Genomic DNA, 13666 nt, shown 5'->3' with positions numbered 1-13666 from the left:
TGGCCCTCCTCATTTAGCTGTGCTAGGACTGCCCCTATGCCATGCTCTGAAGCGTCTGTCTGCACGATAAATTCCTGGGAGTAGTCAGGGGCCTTGAGCACGGGGGCCGTGCACATGGCTTCCTTTAGGGCGTCAAAGGCTTTCTGACAAGCCTCTGTCCAATTCACCAACCTAGGTTGCTTCTTGGACGTGAGTTGTGTCAAGGGGGACACAATGGTACCATAGCCCTTGACAAACCTGCGGTAGTAGCCGGTGAGGCCTAAAAAGGCCCTCACCTCAGTCTGGGTTCGAGGTGGTTGCCAGGCCTTGATAGTTTCGATCTTGGCCTGGAGTGGCTGCACCTTGCCACCACCTACTAGGTGTCCCAAGTACACCACGGAACCCTGCCCAATCTGGCACTTACTAGCCTTGATGGTCAGGCCTGCCTGTTGCAGGGCCTGAAGCACCTCCTTGAGGTGGAGCAGGTGTTCCTCCCAGCTGGAACTGTAGACAGCTATGTCATCCAGGTAGGCTGCACAGAAGGCATCCTTGCCAGCCAGGACCCCGTTAACCAACCGTTGGAAGGTAGCGGGGGCATTTTTCAATCCAAACGGCATCACCCGGAACTGGTAATGGCCGTCAGGGGTGGAAAAGGCGGACCTTTCCTTAGCCCCCTCAGTCAGGGCGATCTGCCAGTACCCTGAAGTAAGATCAAACGTACTCAGGAACTTGGCAGCGCCTAGCCTGTCCACGAGCTCATCAGCTCGGGGGATGGGGTGAGCATCAGTCCGTGTGACTGAGTTGAGACCCCGGTAGTCCACGCAGAACCGGAGTTCTGGCTTCGCGCCTGGGGCAGTAGCCTTGGGGACCAACACCACTGGGCTGGCCCAGGGACTACTGGACTTCTCAATAACCCCTAGCGTCAACATCTTGGAGACCTCCTCCTTGATGCTGGCCTTCACCTTATCTGACAACCTGTAAATTTTGTTTTTCACAGGGAGACTGTCACCGGTGTCAATATCATGAACACAGAGGTGGGTCAGTCCCGGAGTAAGGGAGAAGAGGGGGGAGAACTGCTCCAACAGCTCATAGCAGTCTCCTTTCTGGTTTAGAGTCAGGGAGTCAGGCAGAATGACCCCGCTTACGGACCCATCACCTTCTTGGGCAGAGAGGAGGTCAGGGAGAGGTTCACTCTCCTCTTCCATTCCTTCATCTGTGACCAGAAGCATGTTGATCTCCGACCTCTCAAAATGAGCTTTTAGTCGGTTCACGTGGAGCACCCTTAGGGGGTTCCTAGGGGTTTGGAGGTCCACTAGGTAAGTGGCCTCCCCTTTCCGCTCCTTTATTTCAAATGGGCCAGACCAGCGGTCCTGGAGAGCTCTGGGCTCTACTGGCTCCATTACCCACACTTTGTCTCCAGGTTGAAACTCTACCAGAGTGGCCTTCTGGTCATACCATTGTTTCATCACCTCTTGACTGGCCTCCAGGTTACTTTGGGCCTCTTTCCAGAAGCGGGTCATCTGATTGCGGAGGGCCAACATGTAGCTGACCACGTCCTGAGGGGGTGTCTTTGGAGCGTTCTCCAATCCCTCCTTGACAATGCTTAAGGGTCCCCTGACGGGGTACCCATAGAGAAGCTCAAAGGGACTGAACCCTACCCCCCTCTGGGGGACCTCTCTGTAAGCAAAGAGAAGGCATGGTAAGAGGACGTCCCATTTACGCCTCATGGCCTCAGGGAGGCCACCAATCATGCCTTTCAGGGTCTTGTTGAATCTCTCCACAAGCCCATTAGACTGGGGGTGATAGGGTGTGGTGAACTTGTAGGTTACACCACACGCATCCCACAGATGCTTCATGTACGCGGACATGAAGTTAGTGCCTCTGTCAGACACTATCTCCTTGGGGAATCCCACACGGGTAAATATCCCCATCAGGGTTCTGGCTACCACCGATGCAGTTACGGTCCTCAGAGGGATTGCCTCTGGGTACCGGGTGGCATGGTCCACCAAAACCAGGATAAACCTGTTGCCTAAGGCAGTTTTGGGGTCCAAGGGGCCAACAATGTCGACGCCCACCCTTTCAAAGGGGGTGCCAACGACAGGAAGTGGAATCAGGGGGATTTTAACCCTCTTTCCTGCTTTACCACTAGCCTGGCAGGTAGGACAAGCCCTGCAGAATTTGTCTGAGTGTGTCCTCATTTTGGGCCAGTGAAAGTGGTTGACAAGCCTGTTGAAGGTCTTGTCTTGTCCCAAATGTCCTGCCAGGGGAATGTCGTGAGCCAGACCCAGTAGGAAGGCTCGGTAACATTGGGGGACCACCAGCACACGTGCTGCCCCAAAGACCGGAACCCTAGGCTCACTGTAGAGGAGATCATTCTCCCAATATAGGTGGTGATTGCCAGAGGCGTCACCTGCTGCCTGGTTTAAGGCTTGTTTCCTCAACCCTTCTAGAGTGGGACACTCTTTCTGCGCCTGGCAGAATTCCTCCCTGGTGGGTCCACCCTCAACTTGCCAGCCAGCAAGCTCTGGTAAGTCACCTAGGGTGGCAATGTCTTCCCCAGTTGGCTCGGGAGTCTCCTCCTCAGGAGCCCCGTCAGCCACTGTGGGAACTTCTGGGGCCGGTTTCCCGCGCCCCTCGTCCCTCCTCTTGGCAGCTCCCTGGGCCATCGTTCCAGGCTCCAGATGCCCTTGACTTCCCTCTCGGTCAGCCATGGACCGGGTGGTCATGCAGACCCACTCAGGTAACCCTAACATCTCCAGGTGAGATCTGAGCTCTACTTCTTTCCAAGCAGTATGCTCTAGATCATTGCCTAACAGACAATCTACAGGCATGGCAGGACTCACAGCTACTTTCAGAGTACCAGAGACCCCCCCCCACTCAAAGGGAACCCGAGCCACCGGTAGGTGACTCTCGCGGTTGTCAGCGACTATGACCTGGTGGAATGTATTCGGGATTATCTGCTCTGTGGACACCAGCTGACTCTTGATAGTAGTCATACTGGCTCCTGTGTCACGCAGAGCCTCCACCTTCTGCCCATCAATGAGGACCCACTGCCGGTACTTGGAAGTATTTTTAGGCATGTGGACCTTGGACATCATTTCTCCTTCTCCCAGGGACACTAGGGAAATCTCTACCTGCTCCCCAAAGCTAGTGGGGTCCATCTCCCCCCCGAGTGCTACACTAGTCAACCCAGGCGCCTGTCCGGTAGTGGACGGTGCCCTCTTGGGGCACTGTGGATCGCCTTTGTAGTGACCATATTGGTAACACTCCATGCATTTGGGGCTAGATTTTCCTGACCTGTCAAATGTCCCAGGTTTCTTCCCAAATTTGGAAAAGGAAGGGTTGCCACCCCCTCCCTGGGAATTCTTTTGGGGGCCTTTAGAGAGTTCCTTATCTGTAAGTTTATCTCCCCCCTCTTTCTTCTGTTGGGAACCCTGACCACCTTTGTGGGAGTCCCCCCCAGGTACCTTTTTGGACACTCTGGTGCTAACCCAGAGGTCCGCCTCCTCAGCAAGCTTCCTGGGATCAGTCAGCTTACTATCCACTAGGTGCTGGCGCAAATCGGTATAAGTAACATTAAGCATATGCTCTCTCAGGATCAAGTCATATAAACCTTTATAATCTGCTACTTTGTTGCCCCGCACCCATCCATTCAGTGCCTTACTAGAGAAATCAAAGAAATCTACCCATGTTTGTGTGGTTTGTTTGGTGCTGTCCCTGAACCTCTGACGGTATCCCTCAGGGGTCAGCCCAAACTTGGCAAGTAAAGTGGCTTTCTGGAGTGGGTATGTGTTTTGATCCGGTGGATCCAATGTGAGAAGTGTGTCTCTCCCCAATGGCGGCACATAACCCCACATAGCTACCCCCCATTGCCCTTCAGGAACCTCATGAGCCCTTAGTGCAACTTCATAAGCAGCTAACCATTTATCTATGTCATCTCCCACCACAAAACTGGGCACCACATTTTTGGGTATACGAACCTTCTTTTCTCCAGCAGGTCCTGTCTGTATGCTGCCACCATTATTGCTGGATTCAGACTGTCTTGCCTTGATCTCCAGCTCCTTGAGACTCAGTTCATGAGCCAACAATAGTTTCTTTTCAGCCAACGCTCTTTCAGCTTCCACTTGTTTGGCTGTTCTTTCAGCTTCAATCTGTTTGGCTGCTCTTTCAGCCTCAGCTTGTTTGGCTTCTCTTTCTGCCCTCTTCTCCTCCTGTTGTGCCTCAATTTTCAGTTTCGCCATTTGCAATTGGAACTCCCTTTCTTCTCTCCTTTCCTCTGCGGTCAGGCTTTGCATGGAGACACTGCTCCCTGGTCTGGAAGGGTGCACAATTGCAGTGGTAACATCATCCATAGATAGTGGAAATCCTTCTGAGGGGCCATTTTCTGGCTCCTCTTCCTCATCATCCTCTAAATGGGCTTCTGCCCAGGCCCTCAGCGCCACTTGAAAGTCCTCCTTTCTGGAGGCCCCTTGGGTGGGTACCCTTAATGCCCTGCAGAATCCTCTTAGTTGTTTGACCGTGTATGTATCCAACTGGACTAGGTCAAAGTCCCCTGTCTGAGACCCAGTCAGAGACATGTTGAGTGAGGATTTAGTTTTTGAAAATTGTCAGGAAAAAAACGGATTTTCAAAAAGAGATAAAAACCCAGTTGACCTTCAACTGTGGGTATGTAGTGAAATACTTAGCTACTGTATGTCACTGCACAAATACAAGTCCTATCCTCACCGCTGATCACCAATGTTAGAAATGGGGTTTTTGGTTGGCAGTCAGGTTACTTCCTGTCCAAGCAAAAGCCCTCACTCTAGTCAGGGTAAGTCACACACTATCCAAGATTATCCTGTGCCCACCCTCTGGTAGCTTGGCACGAGCAGTCAGGCTTAACTTAGAAGGCAATGTGTAAAGTATTTGTGCAATAAATCATACAATACCACCATATAGCACCACAAAAATACACCACACAGTGTTTAGAAAAATATATAATATTTATCAGGATAATTGTAGGTCAAAAAGAATAAAGTTGCAATGGAAAATTGTAGAAATATCACAGGGAAGTGATATAGAGTGTCTTAAGTCTTTAGAATGCAATACAGTGTCTTTCAAGCACCAAGTACCTGGTTTCTGGTGGAAAATCTCCTCAGAGGGCCACAGGAGAAGAGATGCGTGGAAAAAGGGGTGTGTGCGTCGATTTCTCCTCAGCACACACAGACTTGCGTCGGTCTTTTCCACGCGGGGAAGTCGGCCGTCGTTTTCCGGCGCGCAGACAGTCTCTTTTTGTGGATCGCGGGGATTACCAGATGTCCCGGGTCTGTGCGTGGATTCTCCTGCTTGTTTTCCGGCTGCGCGTCGTTCTGCGGGGCTGCGCGTCGAAGTTTCGATCTCACGGTAGGCGTCGCGTCGATTTCTCCTTGGAAGTCGGGCGGCGTTGTCCTTGCGAGGCCGTGCGTCGAAAGTTTGGTCTCACGGCAGGCGTCGCGTAGATTTCTCCTTGGAAGTCGGGCGGCGTTGTCCTTGCGAGGCCGTGCGTCAAAGTTTCGCACTCACGGTGGGTGTCGCGTCGATTTCTCCTGGAAAGTCGAGCGGCTTTGTCCTTGCGAGGTTGTGCGTCGAAGTCTCGATCGCCCCGAGGGCGTCGCGTCGATCAGCGTCGGTGTGCGGCGTTTTTCTCGCCGCGAAACAAGCTGTGCGTCGAAAGTTTCGGCGCACGGAGCGTCCAAGTGAAAGGAAGAAGTCTTTTTGGTCCTGAGACTTCAAGGAACAGGAGGCAAGCTCTATCCAAGCCCTTGGAGAGCACTTTCACAGCCAGACAAGAGTTCAGCAAGGCAGCAGGGCAACAGCAAGACAGCAGTCCTTTGTAGAAAGCAGACAGGTGAGTCCTTTGAGCAGCCAGGCAGTTCTTCTTGGCAGGATGTAGTTTCTGGTTCCGGTTTCTTCTCCAGCAAGTGTCTGATGAGGTAGGGCAGAGGCCCTGTTTTATACCCAAATGTGCCTTTGAAGTGGGGGAGACTTCAAAGAGTGGCTAAGAAGTGCACCAGGTCCCCTTTCAGTTCAATCCTGTCTGCCAGGGTCCCAGTAGGGGGTGTGGCAGTCCTTTGTGTGAGGGCAGGCCCTCCACCCTCCCAGCCCAGGAAGACCCATTCAAAATGCAGATGTATGCAAGTGAGGCTGAGTACCCTGTGTTTGGGGTGTGTCTGAGTGAATGCACAAGGAGCTGTCAACTAAACCTAGCCAGACGTGGATTGTAAGGCACAGAAGGATTTAAGTGCAAAGAAATGCTCACTTTCTAAAAGTGGCATTTCTAGAATAGTAATATTAAATCCGACTTCACCAGTCAGTAGGATTTTGTATTACCATTCTGGCCATACTAAATAGGACCTCCCTGCTCCTTTCAGATCAGCAGCTGCCACTTCAACAGTGTATGAGGGCAGCCCCAATGTTAGCCTATGAAGGGAGCAGGTCTCCCAGTAGTGCAAAAACGAATTTAGGAGTTTTACACTACCAGGACATATAACTACACAGGTACATGTCCTGTCTTTTACCTACACCGCACCCTGCTCTAGGGGATACCCAGGGCACACATTAAGGGTGACTTATATGCAGAAAAAGGGGAGTTCTAGGCTTGGCAAGTACTTTTAAATGCCAAGTCGAGGTGGCAGTGAAACTGCACACACAGGCCTAGCAATGGTAGGCCTGGGACAAGGAAGAGGAGCTACTTAAGTGGGTGGCACAATCCGTGCTGCGGGTCCACTAGTAGCATTTAATCTATATGCCCTAGGCACCTGGAGTGCACATGACTGGGGACTTATAAGTAGATTAAATAGTTCAATCAGGTATGATCCAAAGTTACCATGTTTACAGAGAGAGAGCATATACACTTTATCACTGGTTAGCAGTGGTAAAGTGCGCAGAGTCTAAAAACCAGCAAAAACAGTATCCAAAAACGAGGAGGGAGGCAGGCAAAAAGTTAGGGGTGACTACCCTAAGGCTGTCAGGTCTAACAATCCCCAAACAGGGTGCCCAAACAAAGGTTCAAAAGGAGGAAAACCTACTCCCTTTTGTGGCACTTCCCTGTAGGCAAACAGCAGGCAAGAAAGTAGGACATCCCATCTCCTTCTGAGTTTTTCAGGGAGTCCTTCAGTCATGCCTTTTAGGGTCTTGTTGAACCTCACTACCAGCCCATTGGTTTGTGGATCGTATGGGGTAGTGAATTTATAATTCACTCCACATTCCTGCCACAGGTGTTTAAAGAATTTAGACATGAAGTTTAGCTGCCTGTCAGATACTACCTCCTTAGGGAACTCAACCCTGGTAAAGATACCCAGGAGTGTTTCTGCAACTGCAGGTGCAGTGATTGTCCTAAGGGGAATAGCCTCATGATACCTAGTGTCATGGTCCACTACCACTAAGATATATCTATGTCCTGATGCTGTTGGAGGGCCATGGGAGCCAGCAGTGTCAACCCTTACACTTTCAAAGGGAACCCCAACCACAGGTAGTGGTATTAAAGGGGACCTTTAAGTGTCCACCTGCCTTGCTACTGGCTTGGAAGGAGGAACAGGACTGACAAAAGTCCATCACTTTTTGAGATATACCTGGCAAGTAGAAGTGGTTAACCAATCTACTCCAGGTCTTATTGTGGCCCAAATGCCCTGCTAGGGGGTTGTCATGGGCTAAAGTGAGAAGGAAGTCCCTGAACTTCAGTGGCACTACCACCCTCCAGGTTGCACCAAGCTCGAGGTCTCTGGCATCAGTGAACAGGAGCCCCTTCTCCCAGTAGACCCTGTGGGTACCACTGACACTTCCTAGCTCCTCCAGAGCAGCCTGCTGTCTTAGGCCTTCAAGAGTCTCTTTGTCCCAGGCACAGATCTTGCCTAGAAGGTCCCCCTTGGCCCAACAGCTCCAGGTGGTAAGGCCCAAGCTCTTCAGTCTCAACTCCCTCCAAGGTGGGTGACTCCTCTTCCTCAGAAGAAGGGTCTTGTCTTAGGATCTATTTTGAAGCTGGTCCCCCAGTCTTCTTGCCTTTTCTCGTGGGAGACTGGTCCACTATTTCAGGATCCAGCTCTCCTTTTGCTCTCTGCAGTTTGCTCTGTGCCCTAGTCTTGACACATGGCCACTTCGGGATCCCCAGCATTGCTGCATGGGACTTTATCGCTACCTTAGCCCAGGGGAAATGCTCCAGGTCATTTCCAAGCAGGCAATCTACAGAGATGGATAAGGACACAACCACGTCTTTTTGCCCTGCTGCTACTCCCAATTCAAAGTTTACAATAGTCATGGGGTAGAACTTGGTCTCATTGTCAGCACTGGTGACAGGATAAGACCTCCCTACCAGGAACTAAGTTGAGGGAACCAGGGGCCAGATGTAGCAAACAAAAAATTTGCGACTCGCATTTTGCGAGTTGATGCGACTTGCATGGAATGCAGGCAAAAAAAACGTGCCGAAATAGCGACTCGTACCCGGACTCGCAACGCAGTGTGCGAGTCCGCCGATTGCGAGGTAGCTTTTTGCAAGTGTGCAAAAACCGAACTCGCTATTAGCGAGTAGATGTCGCAAATTGCGATTAACTTGTAAATTGATTACAGGTGCAGCAGAACACTCCAGAAACCACTCCAGAACACTCTGGAAACACTTCCTGGCACATGATGATGACATCACAGCCAGGAAGTTTACTAATACACCTGGGAGGAGGGAGGACCACACCCTTTTATAACTGCCGAGCTACACACAGGTCAAACAGCAGCTGCCATGGAGGGAACACCAAGGAAGAGGAAGATGAAATTCTCTGAGAGGGAGCTGCAGGTGCTGACAGACGAATGCTGTCAGCACTATGATGACTTGTTTGGTAAATCAGCCCTCAATGTTCCTGAAGCCATCAAGAAACAGCTGTGGCAGGACATACAGGACAAGATAAATTCCCTGGGGGTGAGCCATAGGACCATACACGACATAAAGAAAAGGTGGTATGACCTCCGCTCCCGGACCAAGGAGAGGGTGGCTGAAAGGCTCCGGGAGATGAGAGGCACAGGAGGGGGACCATTGTCTGTGCCACCACCTACACCCCTGGAAGAAAGGGTGGAGGAAACCTTGGAGCAGGAGGCAGTGTCTGGATTTGGGGACCTGGACACCTCAGAGCCCAGCACATCAACCAGTGAGTACCATGTGATATGCCTGTACCCCTATCAATGCCATACCCCCACCCACCATGTACACAGGGGCATGCACAACCAAGATAGCTCCATTTCAGGGTAGCAAATGCCAGAATGATGCATTGTGGGAAATGTAGTCAAGTAGGCAGTTCATAGGCAAAAGTTTATTATGAAGTGTGCAATAGATAGTAGACACTGACAGTCTGTTCCCCATGTCCCACAGGTCTCCAAAAAGACACCACCACTACTCCAAGCAGCCAGCCCCATGAGGACACCTCAGCACCCCCACCTGCACGGTCAACAGCATCCCTGCAGTAGCCACACCTGCTGCAACAATATCACAAGAGGCTGCCCCAGCAACAGGCAGGGATGAGACAGGTGAAAGCACAGGGCAGCCACCGCTGCGCAGGCGTCGCAGGTCCATTACATCAGGGCTGCAGTCTGCATCCGGGCTACTTCCTCCCAGCACCAGTGAGGCACATCTGCTGCATGGTCAGCGCCTACAAAATCGAATTTTAGGGAGGATTAGTAGTGTGCTGCACCGCTTCGTGCGCAATAACCATGCCAGAATGCAGCACCTGAACTCAAGGATGGACATGATCTGCAATAACACTGGGGACCTTGCCCTTGCCATGAGGGAACTGGCGGGAGGACTACTGGCCCAGGCCGAGGGTGGGCGGCGCAGGGACCGTCAGCTCCTGCACAGACTGGACAGGATGGCCACATCCATCGGCAGGCTCGCCATGAACACCACAGGCCTGTCGAGGAGGACAGTTGGGCTGCAGGTGGAAATGGGCCATTTTGCTGGGGATGTGGCAAGGGGCCTGGGACGTCTGACCCACATCATAGACATGATGGAGACACGGAATATGTCGAGGGGCACAGGGGAAACACCCCAGGACAGTGAGGAGGGCTCGACAGTGAGCAATGTCTCTGTCACTGACAGCAGGGTGCTCAGGAGTAGCAGGCAGAGCACCACGGAAGCAACAGGGAGAAGCCAGGCTGGCAGGAGGGGCAGAAGGTCTTAGAGATCACCTTGGACCATAAGAAGTGGCACATGACGTCAATGTGCCACATGCCTGGTTTGCATTTTCATGCCCATGGACATTCAGTACTTGTAAATAGTTTCATTAATGCACTAATAGAACAGTTATTTTTGTTCCACTTAACAAACTGAGTTTTTGGTCAATAGGTGAGTATGGTTGGAGTTGGCACGTACCTTCCAAAATATTGTGTTGCGATGTGTTCCCGTCTCAGTCTGCCTTGATTAGCTATACTCCTATCCCCATGATGGCGATGTGGTTGTTCTTGCTCTTCATCATCAGGATCTGGGTCTGCGGGGGTGAGAGGTAGCCCACGTCGGGTGGCTATGTTGTGGAGGATGGCGCATGCGATCACAATTTTGAATGCGGTAATGGGGGTATATTGGAGGGCACCTCCACTGCGGTGGAGGCATCTGAATCTTGCTTTCAGGAGTCCGACGGTGCGCTCTATGAGGTTCCTGGTCTTCTTATGTGCATTGTTGTATTGCCTCTCTGAATCATTGCTGGGTGATAAAAACGGAGTCATGATCCAAGGCCTAAGAGCATATGCACTGTCACCTGTTGGGCACAAAAAGAACACTGTTAGGAAGTCCTGATTGTCGTGCACAGTGACCTGTGTGTATGTCTGCAAGTGTCTGTAGCTCTACCTAGGAGGTAACCGTCTCCGAATTCCCCACGTTCCAGGCGTTGATGTATCCCACTATGCCTAAACATATAAGAGTCATGGGTACTGCCTGGAAACTTAGCTACAATGTCCGTGATGACATAATGGGCATCACAAACAACCTGAATATTGAGTGAGTGGGTACACTTTCTGTTGCGGAAAAGGTGTTCCAGATTTGCAGGGGGGCATATTTGAATGTGTGTCCCATCTACACACCCTATGACATGGGGAAAGGGGGCAATGCGGTAAAAGTCCAGCTTGGTGCTGTTCATTTCTGCCTCATTCCTTGGTAGGTATATGAAGTGAGACATGTGTGTGAGCAAGGCATCTAGGAAGGCCCTGAGGAACCTTGACACTGCACTTTGGGATACCCCACCTGCCACAGCAATGACCCCCTGATAGCTCCCTGAGGCCAAGAGGTGCAGGGAGCATAGCACTTGCACATGCGTAGGGATGGCGCAGCCACGCAGGGTCTGGTGTTCTAGCTGTGGTTTGAGTAAATCAATTAATTCTAGGATGGCTGCGCTGCTAAGACGGTATTTATCGTATATCTCATCCTCAGTTTGCTAAAAAAGAGTCTGCCTTGTTCTATATATCTTCTCCTGTCTGTGGCCCCTCCTCCTCCTCTGCTGGGCTGCGTGGACTCTCCTTCTCACTGCTATCAGGTATATCTCCGCCATCTTGGTGAACCCAGATGCCTTCTGGGGCTCCTTTTATACTTTGGTAATGGTTACCACCTGCTCTGAGTTAGTGGTAAATGGGACGTGCAAACTGGGCTTTTTGCGACTAGTCGCAATTTGCGAGTTGCAATTGCATAAGGTTTGCGACTCGCAAATTGCGACTTGCTATTTGCGGGTCGCAAAATGGGGTCGCAACTGATGCGACTCGCAAATGGGTCCCATCGCTTTTTGCAAGTCGGAAATGGGCTTTTTGCATCCCATTTCCGATTTTGCACGGTCGCAAATAGCGAATCGGCCCATTTGCGACTCGCAAACCTTTGCTACATCTGGCCCCAGGTGCTGAGATACCATAGTTATACTAGCCCCTATATCCCTCAGTGCTTCTGTTGTCTCCCCATTAATCACAGGGTGCTGCCTGTATTTTTTCATGTTACTTGGCCAGACAGCAGAGGAGAAATCTACCCCACCTTTAGTGACTAATGTTGCATCTGTAGGGACACTGACATGGTCAGGCCACACCTCTGACCCCATCTGGATGTTAGCAACTGCATTTACTGCAGGTTGACTAGAGGCATTTGTTTTGTTTTTATAACCAGAGTCTCCAGTTTGATGCCCTTTTGTTCTACAATCTTGGCACCAAGCCTTGCTAGGGTCAAAGTGTCTCCCTTTGTACCCACCCCTGGACTATGAGTAGCCTCTGGACCCACCCTCCTGTGCAGATTTTTAGGGCCTTGAGGAAACTCTTTGCTGTTATTACACTGGCACCCATCTTTACTTGGGGAGGGGGGGGCAGGTAGGGAGGGAGTTTGGCCTCTTTCTTTTGGTCTTACCCCCACGAGTGGTAGTTTTGGTCACTCTTGTCTTAACCCAGTGGTCTGCCTTCCTTCCCATCTCTTGAGGGGCAAGTGGACTCAAGTCTACCAGATCTTGATGTAGCCTATAATTGGAACAATTACTTAACAGATGCTCTTTCACAAACTGTACAGCCCATCATAATCTTGTACCTTGTTCCCAGTTTACTGATCACCCGAGCATTTGTACTGAATAATCCACAAAGCCAACACAGGTCTGGCTCTGGGGTTTTTAAGCCTCTCTGACCTTCATCCCGTACTCTTCAGTTGTAAATCCAAAGCCCTCAATCAGGGTACCCTTCATGAGGTCATAGGATTTAGACTCTGCATTATTCAGTGTCGGGAGCCTATCCCTACACTTTACTGAGATTAACTCCCATATAAGTGTGCCCAAGTGCTTTTTCTCAATTCCCCTCCCAATGCAGGCTCTTTTAAAAGGGCAGAAACCACTAGACATCAGGGAAAATTTATAAATGTTTGGTGGCGGGGTGTTTGTCAACTGGCAAAGTATTTACATTTGTGATTATAACGGTTTACTTCTCCTTTTTGTTCTAGTTCAAAGCTTTTGCTTCCTTTTCTGTGACTCCTTGCAGTTTTGGCAGTGGTTGACATGCAGTTTGCATAGTTGCATGTTTTAGGTGAGAAAAAACAATTTACTCCAAACGAGTATTGTTGCCCTGCATGAATGACATTTTTGTAAGTGGTGTACTAGGTTCAGGATTGTGTGTGAAATTATCCTTAGATTTTTGCATGATATTTGTTTTGTCTTATGTCTAATATTCTTTTCTTTTTTCTTTTTAGTGGAATATCATTGGTGATTGCTGTATCTGTGCAGAGTAGTTGCTGGTGAGTCTAGCTTTTTCAGGCAAGTGAGTGGTATAGTTTTTGTGTTTATAACTCTTTGTGATAAAGCCACACTTTGTTTATTAATTATCATACACAGTGCTGGTTGTTGGTGGGGCATTTCTCAAGTTACTTTTTGTAGGATATCTTGGCTAGACGCAGGATAACCGCTCAGCAGGTTGTTGGCATGCTTTTTGGGTCGTCTTCTGACCATGATTATGAGACTGACTCTGCTTCTGAGGCAGAGGAGAAAGTGCAAGATTCTAGGAGTGAATTTTCGGTCCGAGAGGAATCATATGATGTTGCCGCCACTCTCAGTATGGATGAAGTGTCTGTTTTAGAGGAGGACATTGATGTGCCAATAGTGCAGCAGCCTGTGGCTGAAAGGCTTCCCACTGGAAAACCTGAACTCTTGTTTGCACCAAACATGGAGCAGCCAAAGTTGCCTGCCTTTACTGGTCT

The sequence above is a fragment of the Pleurodeles waltl genome, chromosome 10 (genome assembly GCF_031143425.1).
Source record: "Pleurodeles waltl isolate 20211129_DDA chromosome 10, aPleWal1.hap1.20221129, whole genome shotgun sequence".
NCBI lineage: Eukaryota > Metazoa > Chordata > Amphibia > Caudata > Salamandridae > Pleurodeles > Pleurodeles waltl.
Note: the sequence above shows the minus strand (reverse complement) of the source record.